This window comes from Lissotriton vulgaris, chromosome 9 (assembly GCF_964263255.1).
Source record: "Lissotriton vulgaris chromosome 9, aLisVul1.2, whole genome shotgun sequence".
Classification (NCBI taxonomy): Eukaryota; Metazoa; Chordata; class Amphibia; order Caudata; family Salamandridae; genus Lissotriton; species Lissotriton vulgaris.
In genome coordinates, this window is record NC_141697.1 from 211,329,793 (window position 1) to 211,357,316 (window position 27,524).

A 27,524-nucleotide genomic window follows, 5' to 3' on the forward strand; every position below is an offset into this window, starting at 1 on the left:
AGGTAGCCTTCTTCACAGGGGCACCATCCAATAGCAGGACAGGCCCACACATATCCAAGTATTGTCTACCCACCTCCCCACCACCATGATGCCCAGTACTGTGGAACATGCCAATTTTAAGACACCAACAAACATGTCCTCATGCCCTACAAAATAGAAATGCAAAAACCACAATTGATGGACAGAATGGAGAACAATGTCATTCATTCAACCCAGTACAGAGATCTGGGCCTCAATCCATCGTTTTTTTGCACTCCAAACCACCCCAGTTCAGACATGGCCATATGCAAATCAGTCTGACCTTGTGCCTCATGGGAACAGTCCAGCCCGAACTGCCAAGTCATGCCTTCCCTGGACCGAAAACAAGCTTCCGAGGACCAGTTTCTGACACTCCAGCCATCTTCAGCCCGGCTTGCTTAATCCAGTGGTGTGGAGAGCATGGGACTCACGTCTGAGCATGCCCATCCTACTCGGGGTGGCACATGCAAAAACCACAATTGATGGACAGAATGCAGAACAATGTCATACATTCAACCCAGTACAGAGATCTGGGCCTAAATCCATCATTTTTTTGCACTCCACACCACCCCAGATTAGACATGGCCATATGCAAATCAGTCTGACCCTGTGGCTCATGGGAACAGTCCAGCCCGAACAGCCAAGCCATGCCTTCCCTGGACCGGAAACAAGCTTCCGAGAACCGGTTTCTGGCATTACAGCTGTCTTCAGCCCGGCTTGCTTGAATCCAGTGGTGTGGAGAGCATGGGACTCACGTCTGAGCAAACCCATCCCACTCGGGTTGACAAATGCAAAAACCGCAATTGACGGACAGAATGCAGAACAATGTCATACATTCAACCCAGCACAGGGATCTGGGCCTAAATCCATCGTTTTTTTGCACTCCACACCACCCCAGTTCAGACATGTCCATATGCAAATCAGTCTGACCCTGTGCCTCATGGGAACAGTCCAGCCCGAACTGCCAAGCCATGCCTTCCCTGAACCGGAAACAAGCTTCCAATGACCTGTTTCTGGCACTCCAGCCGTCTTCAGCCCGGCTTGCTTGAATCCAGTGGTCTGGAGAGCATGGGACTCACGTCTGACCATACCCATCCCACTCGGGGTGACAAATGCAAAAACCACAATTGATGGACAGAATGCAGAACAATGTCATACATTCAACCCAGTACAGAGATCTGGGCCTAAATCCATAGTTTTTTTGCACTCCACACCACCCCAGTTAAGACATGGCAATATGCAAATCTGTCTGACCCTGTGCCTCATGGGAACAGTCCAGCCTGAACTGCCAAACCATGCCTTCCCTGGACCGGAAACAAGCTTCCGAGGACCAGTTTCTGGCATTCCAGCCGTCTTCAGCCGGGCTTTCTTGAATCCAGTGGTGTGGAGAGCATGGGACTCACGTCTGAGCATACCCATCCCACTCGGGGTGACAAATGCAAATACCACAATTGATGGACAGAATGCAGAACAATGTCATACATTTCACCCAGTACAGAGATCTGGGCCTAAATCCATTGTTTTTTTGCACTCCACACCACCCCAGTTCAGACATGGCCATATGCAAATCAGTCTGACCCTGTGCCTCATGGGAACAGTCCAGCCTGAACTGCCAAGCCATGCCTTCCCTGGACCGGAAACAAGCTTCCGCAGACCGGTTTCTGGCATTTCAGCCGTCTTCAGCCCGGCTTGCTTGAATCCAGTGGTGTGGGGAGCATGGGACTCACGTCTGAGCATACCCATCCCACTCTGGTTGACAAATGCAAAAACCACAATTGATGGACAGAATGCAGAACAATGTCATACATTCAAACCCAGTACAGAGATCTGGGCCTAAATCCATAGTTTTTTTGCACTCCACACCACCCCAGTTCAGACATGGCCATATGCAAATCAGTCTGACCCTGTGCCTCATGGGAACAGTCCAGCCTGAACTGCCAAGCCATGCCTTCCCTGGACCGGAAACAAGCTTCCGAGGACCAGTTTCTGGCATTCCAGCCGTCTTCAGCCCGGCTTTCTTGAATCCAGTGGTGTGGAGAGCATGGGACTCACGTCTGAGCATACCCATCCCACTCGGGGTGGCAAATGCAAAAACCACAATTGATGGACAGAATGCAGAACAATGTCATACATTCAACTCAGTACAGAGATCTGGGCCTAAATCCATCATTTTTATGCACTCCACACCACCCCAGATTAGACATGGCCATATGCAAATCAGTCTGACCCTGTGGCTCATGGGAACAGTCCAGCCCGAACAGCCAAGCCATACCTTCCCTGGACCGGAAACAAGCTTCCGAGGACCGGTTTCTGGCATTACAGCTGTCTTCAGCCCGGCTTGCTTGAATCCAGTGGTGTGGAGAGCATGGGACTCACGTCTGAGCAAACCCATCCCACTCGGGTTGACAAATGCAAAAACCGCAATTGATGGACAGAATGCAGAACAATGTCATACATTCAACCCAGCACAGAGATCTGGGCCTAAATCCATCGTTTTTTTGCACTCCACACCACCCCAGTTCAGACATGGCCATATGCAAATCAGTCTGACCCTGTGCCTCATGGGAACAGTCCAGCCCGAACTGCCAAGCCATGCCTTCCCTGAACCGGAAACAAGCTTCCAAGGACCTGTTTCTGGCACTCCAGCCGTCTTCAGCCCGGCTTGCTTGAATCCAGTGGTCTGGAGAGCATGGGACTCACGTCTGACCATACTCATCCCACTCGGGGTGACAAATGCAAAAACCACAATTGATGGACAGTATGCAGAACAATGTCATACATTCAACCCAGTACAGAGATCTGGGCCTAAATCCATAGTTTTTTTGCACTCCACACCACCCCAGTTAAGACATGGCAATATGCAAATCAGTCTGACCCTGTGCCTCATGGGAACAGTCCAGCCTGAACTGCCAAGCCATGCCTTCCCTGGACCGGAAACAAGCTTCCGAGGACCAGTTTCTGGCATTCCAGCCGTCTTCAGCCAGGCTTTCTTGAATCCAGTGGTGTGGAGAGCATGGGACTCACGTCTGAGCATACCCATCCCACTCGGGGTGACGAAAGCAAATACCACAATTGATGGACAGAATGCAGAACAATGTCATACATTTCACCCAGTACAGAGATCTGGGCCTAAATCCATTGTTTTTTTGCACTCCACACCACCCCAGTTCAGACATGGCCATATGCAAATCAGTCTGACCCTGTGCCTCATGGGAACAGTCCAGCCCGAACTGCCAAGCCATGCCTTCCCTGGACCGGAAACAAGCTTCCGCGGACCGGTTTCTGGCATTTCAGCCGTCTTCAGCCCGGCTTTCTTGAATCCAGTGGTGTGGAGAGCATGGGACTCACGTCTGAGCATACCCAGCCCACTCGGGGTGACAAATGCAAAAACCACAATTGATGGACAGAATGCAGAACAATGTCATACATTCAAACCCAGTACAGAGATCTGGGCCTAAATCCATAGTTTTTTTGCACTCCACACCACCCCAGTTCAGACATGGCCGTATGCAAATCAGTCTGACCCTGTGCCTCATGGGAACAGTCCAGCCTGAACTGCCAAGCCATGCCTTCCCTGGACCGGAAACAAGCTTCCGAGGACCAGTTTCTGGCATTCCAGCCGTCTTCAGCCCGGCTTTCTTGAATCCAGTGGTGTGGAGAGCATGGGACTCACGTCTGACCATACCCAGCCCACTCGGGGTGACAAATGCAAATACCACAATTGATGGACAGAATGCAGAACAATGTCATACATTCCACCCAGTACAGAGATCTGGGCCTAAATCCATTGTTTTTTTGCACTCCACACCACCCTAGTTCAGACATGGCCATATTCAAATCAGTTTGACCCTGTGCCTCATGGGAACAGTCCAGCCCGAACTGCCAAGCCATGCCTTCCCTGGACCGGAAACATGCTTCCGAGGACCGGTTTCTGGCATTCCAGCCGTCTTCAGCCCGGATTGCTTGAATCCAGTGGTGTGGAGAGCATGGGACTCACGTCTGAGCATACCCATCCCACTCGGGTTGACAAATGCAAAAACCACAATTGATGGACAGAATGCAGAACAATGTCATACATTCAACCCAGTACAGAGATCTGGGCCTAAATCTATCATTTTTTTGCACTCCACACCACCCCAGTTCAGACATGGACATATGCAAATCAGTCTGACCCTGTGCCTCATGGGAACAGTCCAGCCCGAACTGCCAAGCCATGCGTTCACTGGACCAGAAACAAGCTTCCGAGGACCTTTTTCTGGCACTCCAGCCGTCTTCAGCCCCGCTTGCTTGAATCCAGTGGTGTGGAGAGCATGGGACTCACGTCTGAGCATACCCATCCCACTCGGGGTGACAAATGCAAAAACCACAATTGATGGATAGAATGCAGAACAATGTCCTACATTCAACTCAGTACAGAGATCTGGGCCTAAATCCATAGTTTTTTGCACTCCACACCACCCCAGTTCAGACAATGCCATATGCAAATCAGTCTGACCCTGTGCCTCATGGGAACAGTCCAGCCTGAACTTCCAAGCCATGCCTTCCCTTGACCGGAAACAAGCTTCCGAGGACCAGTTTCTGGCATTCCAGGCGTCTTCAGCCCGGCTTGCTTGAATCCAGTGGTGTGGAGAGCATGAGACTCACGTCTGAGCATTCCCATCCCACTCGCGGTGACAAATGCAAATACCACAATTGATGGACAGAATGCAGAACAATGTCATACATTCCACCTAGTACAGAGATCTGGGCCTAAATCTATCGTTTTTTTGCACTCCACACCACCCCAGTTGAGACATGGCCATATGCAAATCGGTCTGACCCTGTGCCTCATGGGAATAGTCCAGCCCGAACTGCCAAGCCATGCCTTCCCTGGACCGGAAACAAGCTTCCGAGGACCGGTTTCTGGCATTCCAGCCGTCTTTAGCCGGTCCTTGGAAGCTTGTTTCCGGTCCAGGGAAGACATGGCTTTGCAGTTCGGGCTGGACTGTTCCCATGAGTCGCAGGGTCAGACTGATTTGCATATAGCCATGTCTGAACTGGGGTGGCAGAGTGGGCTAAAGAACGGTGATGGATTAAACCCAGATCTTTTGACTGGGTGTGAGTGTTTGATTGATTCAGATGCTCCGTGCATCACCACCCCCTTTTGTACCGCTACAAAATAGAAATGTCACAACAACAAACCTGTCATGTCCACAGCATTGATTATCATATTCTTGTCCCTTAGGTGAACGTGAACTCAGAGGAGAAACCAGCAGCCACCAGCACCATTCGCTACCTCACAGCATGGACTCTTTGTGGTGATGATCCAGTGGACACCTCGGGTGCGGAGGACGATGCCGGCCCAACTAAAATCCCGTAGCCATCATATTCACAGGACAACCCTGTCTCCACCACCATCAACACTGCACCAACAGCAACTACTGCCACTGTGACCTGTGCAGCTACCACCACCACCACCACCACTACCACCACCACCACTCATGCCAAGGATATCCTGCCTGACCCATCGGACGATGATGGACCTTCTATATCACAGCTTAGCAGGCAGAGTGGACGGGTGAGGACACAGATGATGGCCCAGGTCACTCACAGGAGTGCAGCTGCAAGGCGAGGCCATGAACAACACCCAGCCCATCCTGGGACAGAGACCCTTGGATGCCATTGCCAGAGTTGAAGCCTCCTATGAACGGTCTCAGGCACATGCCGATCCTGCCCACCAAGACTCTATAGACACCTGCCAGCTGTTGCGGTCAGTGGACACCCGTTTGGGACAACTAGTCGACATCTTTGGCGAGCTAACAGCTCTTTGTAGGGAGTGGTTATCCCGCACCACACCACCTCTGCCTTCCCCAAGTGGCCAGCGAGATAGGGCACCAACACCACCACCCCCTCCCCCAAGTGTCCAGCGGGACAGGCCACCAACACCACCACCACCATCACCTGAGGCCTTTGACAGGGAGGTTGGCCCACAACAACCTGCTCCCACAGCTGGCACCGCACCGGCTCCAAGACGGAGGGGTCGTCCTAGGCAACATACAGCTCACAGCAGTGACAATGCAGCAACCACCCGCTCAAAGAGGGGCCGCCACTGACTTCACCCTTCCTTGAGCTTGGCATGCACTTTGCAAACTATCCTGCACCACAATGCCAAGCATTTGCACATGTCTGTTGGACTAGGTGTACATCACACAATGTGGTGTACCCACTTTATTTTCATCTGACTTGACCTTCAACTCTCACTTTCCCAACAACACCTATTTGTAAATATGCACTGACAGTAATCCACACCCTGTAAATAAACACCACATAAACACTCAAAGCTGTGTGAACTCCATGTTTCATTCAAAGGTTTGTTGTAGTACTTGGTATTACCAGGTGCAGTTATCAATGTACGTGTCAATCATGTCAGGTGAGGGCCAGGCACTTCCGGGAGCGGTCAGCGCTCTAGTGCTCAACTGGGGCTATTTAGCCATCGCCTCACAGGAAGCGCGCAGCGTTTGCGCGCCGCCTCATTTCAGCCAAAGACCAGCCAAAGAGCTGCCCGTCTGCGCCCGTCCGCGACAGGACGAGGCGACGGGGCGGTATTTTAACATCATGCCGCCTCTCGGCACTGCCAAACATATCAGGTATGAGTCTAGCTTTCTGAATTCATTGAGGCAACTGTCCTCCCCGTGTTATTCAGAGGACAACAGACCCTGTTTTGATGGCGCGTTCTCGTGTAACAAATGCCATTATTCCTCAATGCACTTTAATAACACTCACGAACCTTGTAAATCATTTAATGATCTACAATGCATCCTCATGAACGTTCGTTCGATGCCCAAACACCAAACTGAGATCTGGGACTTAATACACTCCCTGTCCCCAGATCTATGTTTCATCACTGAAACTTGGTTAAAACCCCATACGGTATCTGCCATCACCTTGGGAGTACCTATGGGATACAAACTTCACCACTCTGATCGCCTCGATAAAATTGGCGGTGGCATCGCTATAATTTATAAAGAGTCTATTAAATTAGACATTTTAGATAAACAATGTTGCAGAGAAATGGAAACAATGGTTTTCAGAATTACCTTCCCCAACAGAAAGACCAGCAAAGGTGCACTCGTATACAGACCACCTCTTCCATGCCCCAGTTTTTCCACATCTCTTTTAGAGATGCTTGGCCCTTATATGCGGGCCAATGAAGATTTCCTTCTCCTCGGAGATTTTAATATTCACACTGACCAATTTGAATCCACAGGGACCAAAAGTTTGTCGACTGATATGACAACCATCGGTCTCACACAAAAGAATCAGGACCCCACCCATGAAGGTGGACACTGCATCGACCTGATATACACCAACTTCGACAATATACTGTGTAATAAACCTACCCAAGTCTATTGGTCAGATCATTTTTTATTACAATTTACTATTTTTAAAGTTAATAAAGGTCCCCAAAAAAACTCCCTACCCTCCACTATACGTAGACAGTGGCACAAACTCACGCTGGACACGTTAGAAAAGGCGTGGGAAAAACCCGAGATTAGAGATACTGATGAAGTAGAACATAAGTTAACTATGTTTCAGCAATCTCTGATGGCAGCCATTGATAAAATTGCCCCCTTGAAAACATTTAGACAGTTCCCTGTGGCTAAACAGGAAAAATGGTATACCGAAGCTCTCAGGAAAGAGAAGCAAGAATGTAGAAGGATAGAGAAGAGATGGAGGAAATCACACTCTGAGGATAACAAAAAGGCACATCGTGCAGCTCAAGTCAACTACTATAAACATATCAAGGCTGCCCGTAAAAATAACATTGCTCAACAGCTCATGGAAGCCGATAATTCTCCCAGAGAACTGTACAGGATCCTCGAAACATTTGTAAAACCTACGGCCTGTATAAGTCCAGATGACTTTTCACAAAGTCTATGTGAAGAAGTGTCATCCTACTTTGAAAACAAAATAGAATCCATCTATGGAAAAATCTTAGTAGCCCAACCAAACAGTGACTCCCTAAATGTTTCCTCCCCCAATGAAAATACCAACCTTACACTAACTACATTCCCTCCTATTAACACTGAAGAGCTTGATACAATTATGACCCAAGTAAAATCTGGATCGCCGGATGACCTTATCCCTGTTAAAACCTTAACCCCTCTCCGTACCCTGTTAGCCCCCTACATTCAGGATATTATCAACCAGTCTCTTAAAGAGGGAAAAGTACCAACTGAATGGAAAAGAGCAGTGGTGAACCCTATCCGCAAGAATGCGGTTCTCCCATGGACGGAGCTTTCCAACCTCCGCCCTATCTCCCTTCTGCCTTACTACAGTAAGATGGTCGAGAAACATGTCAACGCACACCTGTCCAATTACATCGAGGCAGCGGGCGGCCTAGACCACTCGCAATCTGGTTTTAGGCCCAACCATAGCACCGAATCAGCCCTCCTGTCAGTGACAGATAACATCAGAATGTCACTTGACAGAGGGAGCTCAGTGTTTCTGGTGCTGTTGGATTTGTCCGCTGCCTTCGACACGGTGTCGCATAAAATTCTTCTCGACCGTCTGAAGGGAGTAGGAGTAGAGGGGACCACTCTTGCGTGGCTGGAAAGCTTTCTTGAAGACAGACAACAAGGTGTCAAACTAGGCTCCCATAAATCTGTCTGCAGGAAGCTTACCAAGGGGGTACCACAGGGCTCATGTCTGAGCCCCACGTTATTCAACGTATATGTGGCCCCCTTGGCAGAGATTATAAGATCTCACGGGTTCTCACCAATCTCTTACGCTGATGATACTCAGCTGCTGTTTCCCTTTCAAACCATTACACCTGCAGTCATGCAATCTTTCCAAGACGGCATGAGAGCGGTGGCAGGTTGGATGGCCCAGAACTTCCTCCAATGCAACGTGGCCAAAACGGAGATCATGTTGTTTGGAGGGGCCACCCTGCTCTGGTCCCCGGAATGGTGGCCACCTGAGCTTGGACCTGTCCCAGCGCCCAAACAAACCATCAAAAACTTGGGGGTACGCCTAGACCAAACTCTGATTATGAAAGATCACGTCAGCCAGGTCACGGGAACGTGTTTCCGTACAATTGGTCTTTTACGGCGTATCTTCCCATTCCTACCAAACATCTATAGGAAAACGCTGGTTCAGGCACTAGTCCTTGGACGGGTAGACTATTGTAATAGTCTACTCATTTCCGCCAACCAGGAACAACTGCGCAGACTGCAGGTGGTGCAGAACACCGCGGCAAGACTCATCCTGAATGCCCCTCCCCGTACCCCCTCCCGTCCTCTCCTTTCCCACCTTCACTGGCTTCCAGTGCAACAGCGGGTAAATTTTAAACTCTGCTGCATCATGCATAAATGCATCTATGGGTCTGGTCCCAAATATCTGAAAGATATTTTCTTTCCCTACTCTCCCGGACGAACTCTACGCTCCAGCAACACTATGCTGCTATATGTACCTAAAGTTACCAGAGCGAGACAGGGTGGCCGAGCCCCCTCCCTTAAAGGTCCCTTGCTGTGGAATTCCCTCCCTCCCCAGCTAAGACAAACTCCCAACCTCTTCAACTTTAGGAAGAAACTAAAAACGTACTTGTTCACACAAGATTAATTTAGCCTTCCCTCTGCCTCCTTAACTATAGTTTGTCTAACTCACACAGAAGCCACGCGCGGAGATACCCCTTCGGGGCTGATTCAGGCGCGCTATAAGACTATAAATAAATAAATAAATAAATAAATGTCTCTGTGGGAGTGACCTAGGGAAAATGAGACAACAACAAGCACAGGTTAGGAAACGGATTCACAACACAATATACAGCAACATCCCACAAACCACACTCATCTCAAATTAAGCGGATCACAGGACACACATCGTGGAGCATTTGATGTACACCTTCACCCTCACCCATTTGCAAACAGAACATACCAGAACAGGCACCATCCACACACCACATCCAGACATCACCAGCTAACATACATCACGCTTTGAACACCAGCACAAGAGGAAGTAACTCGCATTTAACTAAAGTAGCGAGCAATGAGCTGACGCCTCTAGTCCACACCTTCTTCCTCACCACTATCCTCATCACTGGACATGGGTGGTATGGGAGGCAGAGCAACCTGTTGGTCAGCAGGGTCCATGATCAGTGCAATGTTGTTTCGTAAGGCCAGGTTGTGGAGCATGCAGTAGGCAACCACGATCTTGCATACTTTTCCAAGTGAGTATGGCAGGGCCCCTCCGGTTTTATCAAGGCAGCGAAACCTAGACTTCAGCAGACCAAAAGTACGTTCCACCACCCTACGTGTCCTCCCATGGGCATCATTGTAGCGCATTCCTCCACGGGTAGTTGGATTCCGTAGGGGGCTCAGCAGCCACAGTCGGTTTGGGTACGCTGAGTCCCCAAGGTGTGGGGATGTCAGACACATACATTACTACCAGGATTGGTGGGAACAGCATGTCACACATACCACACAGTAGTCATCAGAGCAAGCTCACCTACAAGCCACGCACGTTCTTGATGCAAATTAGCCATCAGTTGGGGGACATTGCTGCTCCGCAGGATGTGGGAGTCATGTGCGGACCCAGGAAACCTTGCACACACATGTGAGATGATGTTGTCAGCCAGGCACACCAATTGCACATTTATAGAGTGGTAGTGCTTCCTTTTATGATAGACAGCTTCACGTGCCTGTGGTGGATTCAGACCAATATGTGTCCCATCAATGGCACCCACTACGTGTGTGATCTGGGCCAGGGCATAGAAGTCACCTTTCACTGCAGGAAGCTCTGCCGGTCGTGGGAAATGGATGTATTCATCTTTGTAAGACATCATGGCATCAAGCACATCCCGCAGTACCATGCTGAACATGGATTGGGACATCCCCCCGGCATGTCAAACTGTGTACTGGAAAGTGCCAGTTGCAAAGAAATGAAGTGCCGCCAACACCTTTGCTGTTGGTGTAATTGAACCTGGTTATGTCCTGCGTGGCTGAAGATGAGGTGACAACTGGCCCACAAGGTCCTGCAACCTCCGTCTGTCCAGCCGGAATTTGCGGATCACCTCCTCCTCAACCATTTCCTCCAGCACAGTGTATGGTCAATGCACATTTTGAGTCCTCCTGTGTGGGATTAGATGGGAGCAGATGTCAATTCAACAACAACGTAAATCCGGGCCACAACATCACATCTTGACCAACACAATAGAAAATATACATGTAGCAGACACTGATTGTATGTGTGACGTGAGTAAAATATGAGGCACTACAGCTGACTACGCACAAAATTTACATCCTGAAACAACATCAGTTGTGCTAAAATGTCGAAGGTCATGTGCAGACATTTTGCAAGGACTTCCAACATAACATGACAGATAGCCCAAATGTGGAGAAGCGTTGCCACAGACACACCATGAAGTGCACACACAACACGAACATGGACCACACCCTCATTGTCATCATGCACCCATTTACCCACCTACAATGCTCAGCATCCTCACATGACAGGCATGTGCATACAACAAGCAACACACATTCGCATACCCAGTAAGCATCTATTCCACCATAAATGCGACACACACAAACCACACACTCACCCCAGTTTCTGGATGTGGGTACACAGCCGTGATGTACTGTGTAGATGTGTACCAATAGAAACGTGTGACCCCAAAACCAAGACGTAAACACAAGCCATGCACATGTGATGCAACTTGGGCTCTCATCACGGGCCTATGTACAACACTGGCTAGGACAATAGTATGGCCACAACTGATACACGTGTACACGTTCCATTGACATGACATGATGTATACTGTCGATTTACGGACATGTCCTGACACACATGTACAACAATGAACATGACATGTGAGTGGCGACATGCATTGTGTCGACACACGACATCCGGGTACGCCTTCCCCCAACACATGAATAGAAACTTGGAAGTGCAATAGTGCATTACATTTGCTGAGTTTGCAGGGACCATCACGGTTACACACCGTCAACCGCATGTGCGCGCTACCGCGATGGTGCATCATTTGAAATTAAGCACTCACTGGCGTCGCAATGGCGGACCACGCTTTCCGCGTGGGCGGGGCATGATTACACATACATTTGAATGTGCAAGTGGGAATGGCAGTTTGAACCCCCCTTACAGTCACATTGCAGCAAAGGGAAGGGCACCTCCCAAGGCCAGGGACACACTCAAGGACAAGGACACTGCAAAGTAAAGGGCACCTCCCAAGGCCAGGGACACTCCCAAGGACAAGGACACTTCAAAGGAAAGGGCACCTCCCAAGGCCAGGGACACACCCAAGGACAAGGACACTGCAAAGGAAAGGGCACCTCCCAAGGCCAGGGACACTCCCAAGGACAAGGATACTGCAAAGGAAAGGGCACCTCCAAAGGCCAGGGACACACCCAAGGACAAGGACACTGCAAAGGAAAGGGCACCTCCCAAGGCCAGGGACACTCCCAAGGAAAAGGACACTGCAAAGGAAAGGGCAAATCCCAAGGCCAGGGACAATCGCAAGGACAGGGACACTGCAAAGGAAAGGGACACTACAATGGACCGGGACACTACTAAGGACAAGCCAACTCCCAGGGACAGGGCACCGCCCACGGTTCAGGCACATTCCAGAAACAGGACACATCCTGCAGGCAAGGCACCTCCCAGGGACAAGGGTTCTCCCATGGGCACGAGCACCATCAAGGACAGGCATACATCACCCCTCGATGCCCTGAGGCTGATGTTGGAGAAGCAACATAAAACACATGTGTCAGCGGTGGAATCACCCTGTACCTCTACTCCCATCCACACCCCGCAGAAGCAGAGGAAAGTGTACACTGTTGTTGCATCCCCCATTACACATGATGCAGAGGGCAGAAGGCAGGGCCACAGCAAACGTCAAGCAGGGTCCAGCACATCCCCAGAGAGCAGACCCACACCAGCACATGATCCACCTTTGATGGCTGATGTTCATGATGAGGCCACACCACTCACCAGTCCAGTCATGTCCAGGGTGCCCTTCCATATCCCAAAGAAACGGAGACACACACCTGTGACACCTGCCCACCCCAATGTCGCTCAAGTACAGCTGTCCCCAGCTCCCAGAGCCACCCTGCCTCCTGGCCCATACAGCCCTGTGGCTCATCATTTTAGTGGTCCTAATGGGTCTCATGTCTCAGATGCTGGCATGGTATTTGTTGGTCACTGTGCACGGTCATGTCCTGGCAGTGTGTCTGGGTCTATGGCTCATGTGTCAGTCACTAGAGCTGTGGCTGTGTCTCACACTCCTGTATCTGGTGCTGGTAGTGTGTCTGGATCTATGGCTCTTGTGTCAGTCAAAACAACCGTGGCTGTGTCCCACACTCCAGTTTCTGGTGCTGGCAGTGTGTCTGGGTCTATGGCTCATGTGTCAGTCACTAGAGCTGTGGCTGTGTCCCACACTCCTGTTTCTGGTGCTGGCAGTGTGTCTGAGTCTATGGCTCATGTGTCAGTCACTACAGCTCTGGCTGTGTCCCACACTCCTGTTTCTGGTGCTGGCAGTATGTCTGGGTCTATGGCTCATGTGTCAGTCACTAGAGCTGTGGCTGTGTCCCACACTCCTGTTTCTGGTGCTGGCAGTGTCTGGGTCTATGGCTCATGTGTCAGTCACTAGAGCTGTGGCTGTGTCCCACACTCCTGTTTCTAGTGCTGGCAGTGTGTCTGGGTCTATGGCTCATGTGAATGTCACTAGTGCTGTGGCTGTGTCTCACAATTCGGTATCAGACCCTGCCACTGTGTCGGAGGCTACTAGGTCGAGCACTCCACCGGATACAGTGCTGTGATGTGTACAGTTCACATCACTCGCATGCCATTTTACTTTGTGTGTAGATAGTCCTTTTTATCCACCCTTGCATTATTTATGTCCACGGGACGGGCCGCTTAGCACACGTCCTTGTGCTGCCTCTGATGTCCCTTCTCTGTGCCTTGGACTGATGATGTTCTGTGCCCCTCTCATGTGCTGCCACTGATGTACCTGCTCTGTTACGTACACTGCCCTGTTGCTGTTAGGATGCTGCATTGTGCCCTTTCATGTGATGCCTCTGATGTCCCTGCTCTGTGCCTTGGACTGTTGATGCTCTGTGCCCCTCTCATGTGCTGCCACTGATGTACTTGCTCTGCTACGTACACTGCCCTGTTGCTGTTAGGATGCTGCATTGTGCACTCTCATGTGCTGCCTCTGATGTACCTGCTCTGTGCCTTGGAATGTTGATGCTCTGTGCCCCTCTCATGTGCTGCCACTGATGTACCTGCTCTGTGCCTTGGACTGTTGATGCTCTGTGCCCCTCTACTGTGCCGCCACTGATGTACCTGCTCTGTTATGAATACTGCCCTGTTGCTGTAATGATACTGCATTGTGCCCTCTCATGTGCGACCTCAGATGTACCTTTTCTGTTGTATCTAGTGCCCATGCTCCTGCCTACTCTTGGAGTTATTTAGTAATATGTGCAATAAACTAATTGTGTGTAGTGGTTTATGTGTGTCATTCCTGGTTGTCTACTTGCATTGTTGATATATTGGTGGTATCGTAAATGCTGTTTACCCAACATGCACCTCCCCCTCCACACGTCACGACCCCGGCAGGTACTCCCCTTCCGGCATTGATTGTTGTGTTTGCGTACCTGCGGCGGCGGCGGTGACGGTCCATGACTTGTTGGTGGTAGAGCACGAAGAGGATCGGAAATGCGTTCAGAGCTGGGTCCATGACGGAGATCTGCCTCTGGTGGGTATCTCTGCAATGTCTTGGTTTCCGCTGAGGTGAATCCGCCGTGTTCAGGCTAGTGGTTTTTCCCCTGCGATTTGCTGTGTCTTATCCGCTATCGTAATTACGTGGACGGTCGGAGACGTCATTACGTACGGCGGTGTCTCTGGTTGGTTACGTCAGCCGCGGGGTCGGGTGTATTTCCGCGGCGGTGCTTGTTCTTCCGCGGCGTACGTACTTTTGACAGTGATTCCCATCCTAATGTGGCAGACGGACAGATCGCGGCTGGCGGATGGAAAAAAGGCATTTTCCGCCTGCTTTATGCCGGCAGACGTCCTTCCGGCCGCCATCCTAATGACCCCCTAAATGTAGATTTCTGTAGATATTGCCATTTACATTGATTAAAATGATAATAGCAACCTTGTATTGCTGTGTGTGGGTATATTTTTAGGATACTGTTTATCAATGCTTTTTTTAAATCAATGATAGTTTTTTGTGGGAAAGAGTCATTAGTTAGTTGTTTGACTTCGGTTAGGATTTCTTGGTAGGTAGATTGTTGTTTGTTTGGTAGGAGGGCATATAGGAATGGAATATTAGCATTTTGGAAATGACCATGGATAGTGTACAATTGGTAAAAAGGTTTAGGACATACTGCAAAAGTACCATCCATCATCCACGTTTGGCATTGGTTTAGTTTAGTGATGTTGTTTGCAGTGGCAAACAGTATTATTCTTTTATCTTTTGAGTTGTTGTCATATAGTATAAATAGTTCATTATTATGACTTACACAGAGCTCAGGGGGAATTGCACTGCTTCAAAAGTTTTAGGTGTGGGAGGAGTAGTTGCTGTAGCTCTTTTTTGTCTAGCTATAGTTCTTTTAAGGGAATCTATACCTGGTAGTTGGCTAGAGGCATGTTGGGGTAGAACACTTTATTGCTGTTTTAGAATAGTATTTGTTGGTATATCACTAGTAGTGCTAGCTTCTTTAAGGGAATCAAGCACTTCTCTAATCTCTATTTCTGTAACATCGGGTGGGTGGTTATGTTCCTTAGTATAAGTTACAGTAGTTTCCTGAGTTATAGCTCTCCCATAACATTTGTTAGAATAGTATTTAGTGCATTTCCAAAAAACGTTCATATCTTTCTGTTTCTCTTGAGTGTATACACATCCCATGTTACATGGAAGCATTTTGCCTTTTTGAGAATACACAAATTTTGCTCCTTCAGTCATGTTTTCTTTTTGGTGCTAGGAGAAATTAAACATTACATTATAAGAAACGTTTTTAAATAATGTATTTAGTATTATAATAACATTGATTTGCATGTTAATTATTTACCAGTTTATTTCTTTGTTGAATTCAGTTGTTGGTTTTCTTCGAATTTTTTTTTTTGCTGTATTTCTTCTGTACCTGTTAAGATGGAGAAGTGTGTTACAAGAATGTATATTTCTTAATGTTTCTTTTGTTTTGCTCTGCTACCTAGTTTGTCCTTAGTTTTCTATGTATTAAGGTTTTTAGTCATTTTTTAGATTAGATACCTACTTTTTATATTTTTTCTTTGAAGTGTTGATGTTGTGCAGTTTTTCAATGATTTCTTTTTATCTGTAGAAAATGGAGTAGGAATAAAAGAGATGTTTCAGTTATTTGTTTTCTAAATACCGGTTTGAAGTTTTAGATTTACGTTTTATATTTTTATACTTTAATTTTAGAAATGTTTATTGTATGTAGTATCCTTTTTAAAAAATATATTATGTATATTGTGATGTGTATAATATGTTTTTTAATTAGAAAGCGCATTTTGTATGTCTTTTGTATAGTCGATAATATTTAATTTTCGATATTATAGTATTCTATAAGAGATGGTCGATATTTTGACGGTGTTTTATGTTAAGGATTGCTGGTCGATGTTTTTTAAATGCGATATTATAGATGGTCGATAATGTTGTAGTCAATATTTTTTTATCGATATTGTTGTTTCAATATATTTGTTATTTCTTGTTTAATTATTGGGAGTCGATATTTTTGTAGCCGATAATTTGTCATCGATATTTTTTCGATTAGATATTTGGTCTGTCGAGGTTATGTCAGTGATTCAAGAAAAGCATAGGAAAATTGTCATCAGTTCTCTTTTTCCAGGAAAAAGTACAACTTGAAAGAATCTTACTCCTTCATGATAAAGTACAACTTGAAGATAATTCACAGAAATCAAACCATAATGGTTCAAACACTAACTAACAACACGCACTTAAAAAAAGTAATTAAAAAACTGGAAATGGAGGGAGCAGCAGGGCCAAGTGGCATTCCGAATGCACTCTTTAAACATAAACCGGACTTTTGGGAAAACTATCTTATGCTGCTATTTAATCACCTGTACTCTTAAAAAAAAAACTTAACTCCCATGTACAAGAATGGTGGTCGTAATGAGCCTAGTAACTACAGGCTCATAGCCTTGATGGACGTTGAGGCAAAACTTTATGCATCCTTTTTATTATTACAATTACAAGAATGGATGGAGGTGAAAGGCATAATTCCCAAATATCAAACTGGTTTTAGGCAAAGAATGGGCACAAGTACGAACTTGGCAGCATTGGCAATCATTACGGAATAAGCAATATTGAAGTGATCAGGTCTATTTGCATGTCACATCGATGTAAAATCTGCCTTCAGCAGAGTCCCACGAGACTGACTTGGGACAACAATGAATGGATGGGGAGAACCACAACAACTAATTATCTCCATAGTAGCCCTCCACAGCGAAACCTGGGCCCGGGTAAATCCGGGAGATGGCAGTATATTATCATCTAGGATAGACATACACAACAGTCTGAAACAGGGGTGTGTCTTGGCCCCAAGCCTTTTTAATCTGTATGTTGCTCACCTGTACATCCATTTGTCAAAAATAAATAGCCATCCTCCAAAATTGGCAGAAGACCGCTTATGGTATCTTCAATATGCAGATGGCATAGTGGTCTTGAGACAAACTCCAATTGGCCGACAAAGAGTCATCAACCATCTGACAACTTACTTTGACCAACACAAAAACAAAGGTGGTGCGATTAGTGGGCTCAAGGCCCAAAAAATCAGGTGGTTCACAAAGGGTGAACAAATAGAGGAAGTTAGCACCTATAAGTATTTGGGCATTAACCTAGGGTGATACATGTCCTTTACTGATCAAAAAAGAGCAATAAGAGCAAAGGCCCAAACACTAACTTTTGCATACAAACAGCTGCAATCGAAGCTGAGTTGCCCTTCATATAGACATCTTTTAAAAATAATGGCAGCACACTTACTTCCAGCGCTTGCATTTGGTTTAGAAATATGGCATGGCTGGGAATTTGAAATCTTAAACGAGCTACAGACAAAAGTATATAAAGCCGTTTTTAACCTTCCCAAACCAGTGTCTAGAGCACAGATCCGCCTGAAATTCAGGCTCCAAAACCAGAAACTGCAGAGACAATCTGTTTTCGTGAAACTATGCTGGAAACTTTGCTCCTCGGAACCTGGCCCCCTGAACAACTTATGCTGGACTCATGGGGCGAACATCTAAGATCAGCTCTGGTGGAACTAAACATCCAAGAAGAATGGGACAGTAAAATGGAAAGGGTGCTGTTTAACAGAGTGTGTAATGGCGCCGCAAAGAAACTATCTTTTCTTGAAGACAAAAACACAGTGGCAAAACGTTGACACTCTTGGACTGTGATAATTTCTTATGCAAAACTTAAAAAACGCAAGCTTATCTAGCAGCACACTTCAGATTGACACAAAAAAGAGGTACATGATGTCGGTTAGGAGACCATGAAACCAAGGATTTGTGTCCAACATGGAAAGGGAAACACCAAAACGCAAATTGTCGACTATGTGGATATTAGAATGAACCTTTATGCCATGTGATGTGTGTCTGTCCTACAGTCAATGAGGCTAGAAGGACACTTTTAAAACCAATTTTAAAAGACCTTAATATCCGTACATGTAGACGATAACCCGCTGGACGGGGGGATCATCAAACATTTAAATTTGTTGAGGGGCTAAGCTTTTAATTCTGATTGACTAACTTTTAAGAAAAGCGGACATTGAACCTGTAAATAAGGTTACAAATGAGTTGGAATACTCTGCATAAACCCAGATATAATGATGTACTCTTTGTGAAATTGTTTTAACTTGTATTATAATCATTTTTAGTATCATGCTTTACGGTTGTAAAAAAACCAAATAAAGGAATTTCACAGACACCAAATTGTTCACAGCCTGTGGGAGGGCTTGTTAGCCAGGAACGTGAGGAAGACTCACTGGGGGGCACTTCTTTGGGAACTGTTCAGTGGTAAGTCAAGGGACAGACTCCTGACTCTTACTGGGGCGGAGGCTGAGTTTTAGAACTCATGAAGGGCACCCTGATTGAGGGATTTGGGCTGACCATCGAGGAGTACAGAATTTAATTGAGGGGGGCTTAGACATCCAGAGTCAGTCCTTGGTCGAATGTGTAGACTAATCAGTAAAAACACTAGGTGGCTAGTTGACTGTAAGTAAAGTACAGGATTATGATGGACTTTATAATTTGTTTATGAAGGAACACATATTGAGTAACTGCATTAATGAAAAGTAGGTGGTAGACCTGGGTCTAATTCCTCCCCAGAAATTGGGAAAGAATGTGGACCACTGGGTCAAGACTAGGGTCACCAAAATGTCCACAGGGGGTGACCAAATGAGAGGGGTTTTCAAACCTCCCCAGGGAAAAGAGGGTGAGCATCCTAAAGATACAAATCATGAGTCCTAGGTAGACCCCCAAAAACCTTTCCAAGAGGGTGGGCCCAAAGACATCTTTGGGCCCTCACATCTCACATGCAAAAACTCAGTACCAAGGTTGGGATTCTAACAATGTATGGTGTCACAATTGTCAAAATACAGGACACCACAACTAAGTTTCCTAACGCTCTTAAAAACAGTTGTTTACTTACCCACAAGCCAATAACATTATTTTTCTCATAGGATCCCAGGTTGTGTTTTTTTCCTCTGAAAATGTTGTGTCAACCTGTTTTTGTATGAAACAAAAGTAACTTTGTTTAAAACAAAAAACTGTCCTACTTAACCTTGTTTTCTATAGTGCGATTTTCTAGGCATATCACCCCTAAAATGTAATCTAAAAGTAATCCAAGGTCACTTCAATGTATTTTTAACTCTTTTGAAAGCAAAAAAAAATGTGTACCTATTCCAATTACGTCCTCAATTGCAGTTCTTGTAAAATTGTACATTTGAAAGCATATTCTACTTACTTGTTTTAATCCAGCTTGGTTCTAGAAATAAAACACAAACATTCTTTTTTTATGCTTACCTACTTGGTCTGGATTCATTTCCGAGTACCATCAGTTCTTTTCTGAGTGAATACAATAAATGCTTCACCACCCACCTCATAAGCCTAGTTGCTTGTATGTATTCTAATTTGTATGGCGCAAAGGTCACCTTAGGTCTCATAGCGCTGTGACAGATTACCCTATTTGTGAACAGAAATTTTTAGATAGAGATGTCCACTCTGCCTTAAATAGACATGTTACTGATTATATAATGAGGCCTCTTCTACACCTCTGGGGATCCACTGGACTATGTGCACGCTATAACTTACTTTGGTATAATATATACAGAACCAGCTTTCTACACTGACCAAATAGCCTGAGAGACCAATCACATAATACTTAGGAAAAAAGGAAAGCTGTCCTCAGTACATACTCAACTTGTTAGGGGCATGCTGTCAGACCATCGCTCGGTTCGGAATAGTGAAGAAATGTTTCAGCCAGAAGGCACATTAGTCAGGGAAATGGAGCAAAAGAAAGGATTACATATGTTCATGTGGCTTAGCCAATGTCACAAATACACATCCTAAAATGAAGAACTATGGTTCATACTGAACAGGACTTTCTATATTCCCAGAATAAAAAACATCTAGTCAAAAGATGTACGATTGAAAACCTCAGCCTAGGCCCACAGGATATGAGGCTTTAAATCTCTGGGAGCAGGTGGCAAACGAAAAGAAAAGAAAGAAGTTTGCATTAAGATCCTGCAGTAGGGCTCATTCATGTGCCAGAGAACAGGATGATGAGAAGCAGAAAAACTTGAGGGAAGAAGTAATTGAGACTATTGGAGCTTACTCTTTGCTAGAGAGCAAAGATACAACAAAGGAAAAGCTTGGGGAGAAGGAAAAATCTAAAAAGTAAGACAGATGCAGAGATTGGAGTATGTAGATGAGGACACCTTTATAGATGAGCTGCTCAGCATACAACCTGCCCTATATAATATAGCAGCTGTACAAAGTGCTCAAGGTAATGTATTGCTCCAGTATGCTGATGATCTCCATATCGCTTCTGACACAGAACAAAGTTGCAGGGATAGTACAGTTAAATTGTTGTTGCATTTGGAAAAGCACGGACATAAGGTTTGCCTTTCCAAATTTCAGTATTTTTGACAGGAGGTCACCTATTTCTGTCTTTAACAAAAATCCATATATGATGGATCGTGGGAACCTAGCCAGTGAGAAAATTTAAGATTATCCCCAAATTTTGGGTTTGCATTACCAGAAAAAGACAATTTCTCTTCTTGAGTCCCCTCACTCACCCAGGGTTGCCCCTAGGTGACATGCTTCATCATTGGGGCCATTCCAATCATCTTATGCTTTAGGCGTGCTGCGACTTGCGAAGGATACGTAGGAGCACTGATTTTGTGAAACTATGTGTGGTGCAGTGTATGGTGGAGTGGTGATTGGTGCTAAATTAAAAATATCTAGCTAGTGGGCTCCATTTTTATTCTTGCTCCTAGTTGGTAGAAAGGGGTAGATAAAGGAAATATAGCTGTTATGTGGTCATAGTCCCTAATATCCTGTTGACATGTTTCAAGGTGTCCCCTACACCTCTTCTTCAGGACAACATGAGGGCCAGCCCCATGTATGCCACTCCTGGTATAAACCAAAATTAAAGTAGGATAAGTATAGAACACACCTAATGTCCAAGTAGCTGAGTTAGCCTCCCTTATTCGAGATTGTGAATTGAGTGAGGGACTGGTTGTCAATATTTATACTGACAGCCAGTATGCTTTCGTCTTGCACAATTTTGGGTGACTCTGGGCTGAGAGAGGGTTCCTTACTTCCCATGGCACAAAGGTCCAACATGGTCACCTTACATGGAGGTTTTTGTCTGCTTTGACAGTTCCTAAGAAGTTGGCAATAGTGAAGTGTAGCGCCCATAGGAAAGTTACTGATGGTGTAGGTACAGGAAATACTTTTGCTGACCACACAACTAAGGAAAACTGCACAGACTAAAATGAAGAGAATGTTTGTAGCAGGCCCCCCCTAGGTGGGTGCCTGAAGTTGCCATGTTTGAGGATATTCTTGAGAATGTGAAGGAGATACCAAGTGAAGCCACAATAGAAGAATTAGCAATATGGCAAGAAAGTACAGCACAATTGAGTGATGAGGGATGTTGGATTGATAAGTCAGGGAAACAGAGATGAATGTTGTTAGATGCATATGTTCTTCCAGTGGTCACGATGGCCCATGGCCCAGCCCATATCAGCGCTGAAGGCATTTGCAAGTTGTTAGGCCCTGTGTGGCAGAATGAGAAAATTCCTAAGATATCTGCACATTTAGTGAAGTACTGTATGGTGTGCATGATGCACAATCCTGGAAAAGGTATCTCTACACCACCCGGTAATTTTTCACCACGTACTTTCCCCTTTGAGGTCCTCCAGATAGACAACATAGAATTAGACAGGTGTAATCATTTGAAGTACGAGTTTAGGTTGTCTGTGCTTCCAGTAAATGGGTTGAGGCCTATCCCACTTAGGACAATAAAGCTGTTAAGACTGCAAAGGTACACCTGAAGGACTTCTTTCCTTGTTTCGGTTCGCCCTGTTTGATCTGGAGTGATAATAAAAGTCATTTTAATGCCAAGTTAATAAAGCTAATTTGTGATGGCTTGAGTATCAAACAAAAATGTCATGCTGCTAATCACCCACAGTCAGCAGGTTTGTTTAAGAAGTACAATGGTACTCTCAAACTAAAGTTGGCAAAAATTCAGGAGACCGCAGAGTTAGAGTGGCAATATGCTTTTCCATTAGCACTTTTGTCAATAAGAACAAAAGCACATTATAGGACAGAATTGTCACTGTACACGGTCGTGTTTGGATGCCCGGCAAATGTCTGGGGCATCCTGCACCCTCATAGTTTCTCCAATTTTGAGTATACTTTGTTAAAAGACCATCTTTGTCAGTTAACTGAAAGCTTGCGTTCTATTCACTTACAGGTCTGGGAGTCCCTACCAGCTACACCAGAGGGGCCCTGACACGATATCCAGCCTGGTGACTTTGTGCTGGTTCGCAACTTTCAGCAGAAGAAGAGTTTGGAGCGAAGCTGGAAGGGACGGGAACATCTCCTCTTATCCACATGCACCGCCGTAAAAATTGCTGGCCAGAAGAACTGGGTGCATGCCAGTCATTGCCGCAAGGTCTCTCTACCTCTGCCCTGTGACGAATGGGAGAAGGAGGGAGTCGGGGACTCTAAATGTGAGCTAGTACCCCAGTGTGTTAATTTTACTAATGCAAGGTTGACTTGGACCAATACAGATGAGGAAAATGATGACGTACAGTGGTCCCTTTGGAAATAGGAACTATTACGGAACCACTATTTGTTGATCCATTGGTGCCTGTGGTTGTAGGTACAATGTGCGCCCTCAGTTGAGGAACAGTGCACAAAAGAAGAAGTCAGATTAGATAGGGATGGACTGTGAAAGTCAGGTGTACTTTGCTATAGTGCCAATGAAATTAAGTTAGGGTGATGTGAGACTTGTGCACTGTTTTGTACATTGGACAGCATAGCTCAAAAGGTATCCCTTTGGGGAACTTTATCCTGATCGATGTGGGACAGCAGAAGCTTAGGACAGAGCAAACTCCCCCATCAATGCTAAAGAGCGCCAACGTATTGATGGACAATAAGAACCTATACCAGTGAGGCTCTAACAGACACTTACCTTTATTATCACTCTTGTTTCAGTTCTCTCCTTGCTTAATAATGCATCCCTTTGGTCGGCCTGTTAATGAGGAGGAACATCCATTTGTGTCACCAAGTTCAATGAAGGGTTGGTCAACAAAGAGTAAAATATTTTGCATACTAATTGTTGTGATTGCACTAGTGACAACATTTGGAATATCTTGGTTTCTAGATTAGAAATTTCCTGTACATTATGTACTACTTCCACTTCCCTATACACATTTTTGTTACTCTAGCCCCACAGAATATGTGATGTTACAACAAGTTTTTACAACGCAAGTCATTACAACAACTTGCGCTGAAAGGTGCTGGACTGAGGAGTAATAAGCTTTACTATTCCAACACCAGTCTACGTACAGTACGGAAGGTGTTGGAATAGTAAATCTTACTATTCCTTGGGTTATAGCGCCCTCCAGTGCAAGTCGATGTAACCCTTGCATTGTAATGGCAGCATTCTAAATGTATCGCGGTGTAATCACCCGATGTAAAGGATGTTTCCCGCCCCACACAAAGAAGGCCATAGGCAGTCCTACACTGAGAATATATTCATACAAATGTTGCATCATGCTCATAAAGTGTCCAATACAACTAATTGCGGTGTTTGTGGGTTGCTCCCTTTGGTCACTCATAAGAGCGATAATTTGTTGTCAATGCCACTGTCACTGGCAGCTGTGAGGGTTGGTATGAATTATTTCAACTGGTGTATTTCCAATATCAACTTTCTACTTTGGGTTTGACAGCCATTTATACTCACACTGCAAATGAATATTTACGCTTCTATCAAGGGTTTACCCCCCTTAGGTCCAGCAGTATAAGGGACACAGTCCTCAATGTCTTGTCTGAAAACGCACCAAAAAGTAAAGAATAATGGCTGGTTTCACATGGAAAAGGCTGGTTTCCAATAATTTAACACTTCTGAGTAATTTCGATCCTTCTGAGGTCAAAATATTACCAAAAATAAACTGATACCTGTGCCAGTGGTCAATACAACAGATAGTTTTTGTGTCTAGGGGACTGGGTAGAAGGTGGGGGAGAGTAAATGTAATTTCACCTATAAGCTGAATATGACTAATAGTCCGCCTTTGATCATGCCCCACAATGTCTACTTTGTCTGTGGGTCGCAAGCTCATGTCTGGCTCTGGGGGGGATGGTCAGGCACATGTTATCTCTTCTTCCTTCTTCACCCCTGTATATGTTGCCCCATCTAATTATCATAAAACTCATCAGCTGCAACATAGAAGTATATTCCCCACCTGTGTCAAAGGGGTGTTGACACAAAGGATATAAATTAGACAGATACCACCGCACAACAATTTGGAGATGCTGTGAAGGGCCTCCTACCTTTTTGGGCCCCATGGCTAATAGCCTTCAAGTTCATCAGTTGATAAGAGATCTTAAAGGGGTTATCAATACAACTGCTAAGATAGGGATAAGTATCACTGCTGAGCTCCAGGCTATGAGATTAGTCACTTTGCAGAACCGGATGGTGCTGGGCGTTATATTTGCAGATAGGCGAGGAGCCTGTCTTTTCATTGGCAGCAGCTGTTGTGTTTATTTACCTGATAACGCTCCCAAAGTTTATTCAGCTATACAAAAGTTACATAGAATATTGGCTGAGATACACCAAGAAGTAGGTACGTGGACACTGTTGCAGTGGTTTTAGAGCACGCTAACTTCCTGAGGTTGGAAGATCCTCACTTTCTTGGCTGTAGTTGCTGGTATCTTCTTTACATGTTGCCTTTGCATGCAATGTCTTCCAACTTGTTGCTCCTATTGTTTCAATATCCTCACTCCCAAACAGAAAACATCACTTCATGATACTAATGCTACGATTGTTATGCAAAGGATAATTGATGATTTGAGGGCAGATTGATGAAGGTATTTTTGATACCACATCTATCCTTGCAGCCTCCATCACTGATACTGAATATATGAACTGCTCCTAATACTGATGCTCCTTTTTCCTTGAAAATGTTATACTTTCTTTGATCATTTCTTGAAATAGTTAGCTAAAAGGAGGGTCTGTTGGAATGAAAATGTTTTCACTATCTTTGCCTATTCATTAATCTATGTAAGTTAGCATTTTCTGCACCATTTTATGTTTGGCCACCATTTTGAACCATGATCGAAAATAATCCTTGGTTTTTCATGAAACGGCCCGTGGTAAGTTTTGTTTTTCCAAGATTTGGCAAAACAGAACTTCCCCTTTGGGCTATGATAACAGAACATACACAGTCATAAACACTACATTCAATTCAAGTAGGAGCCACAGAGAAATATAAAAGTAAGATTGATTCCATAAAAAGTATGCAAATTTATTTAGATATACATAAAAAACATAATCATTAATACATTGACATTAAAAATCATACATAAAATACAGAGATATACACAAGTGGGAAACAAAAGAAAGGAAGATATAGTTTCTATACAGCTGAGGAAGATACAATAGTCTAAACAATGCAATCTTACTCTAACACACGTAATGCTATCTTGGTTAGGGTTGTTGCTTCAAGGACTTAGTGTATCACTACTAAGCATGAGCGGAAAATCCGTTCCACTCGCAGATTTTGCGGATTTTCGGTGAATTCGCAATCCGCGAGATTCGCGAATTTCCCGCAAAATCCGCGAACGAAAATCCGCGAACGGAACGGATTAGGTCAAAAGTTCAAGCTGACTTTTGTAACTCTTTTACAATGGCACCAGCAAGCTGCCAGAGCCATTCTAAAATAGTTACAAAAGTCAGCTTCAACAGGAAGCTCTAATAGAGAAAGTAAAGCAGGTGCTGCTCAAATTCAGTTACACAATCATTAATCATCCAAAAAATGGGGTGATTAATGATTGTGTAACTTGATTTGACCTGCAACTGGAGCACCTGCTTTACTTTATCTATTAGTGCTTCCTGTTAAAGCTATTTCTAGCTATTTTAGCCATTCTAAGTGGGGCTGAGGGCAGAAGGGCACAAAAGTGGGACAGAGGGCAGAAGGGGACAAAAAATTAGTGGGTCAGAGGGCAGAAGGGCACAGAAACAAGTGGTACAGAGGGCAGATGGGCATAAAAAACAAGAGGGTGGCAGTGATTAAGCAGGCAAAAAAAAACCCGCGAAATTGCAAAGCACCTCGCGAACAGCGGTGAACACGCAAAGCGCCTCGGGAACACCCGCGAACACGCAAAAATAAAAAAATCCACGAATTCGCAAATTTTGCGTATTGCCAATTCGCAAATCCGCAAATTTGAGAATTGCCAATTCGCAAACTTCACCTATGCCTAATCACTACTCAGAAAGTGCATCAACGCGTTTCGGTGGGCATGTACTTTAAAAGCCAACACCTTCTTCAGGATAAAATGTATGAATCCCACATCAATATAGAATATCTGAAATATAAAAACAATACATACAATAAGATACATCTTCATAAATATCATGCTATAAACATATATCAAATAAACATTACATACATTTAATAAAACCCCTAGGCTCCAAACTCTATCAATAGGTACCATTCATGCAAACATCTAATACATAAATCACTCTACGAGTTTCAAGAGTGCATTTGCTTTAAGTCCATACATATGGACATTACGACATCAAAAGCAAGATCACTATATATGTAACTTCATATAGCTTATCTTTTTAAGAAAACAACGGTCCTTAGGATAACCAAAATGAACCATACAATGACAAATATAGACTGGAATCAGTACTATATCAAGTAATTTCAGTACCCTGCCGGGCCTGAAAAACTTTATTCAAA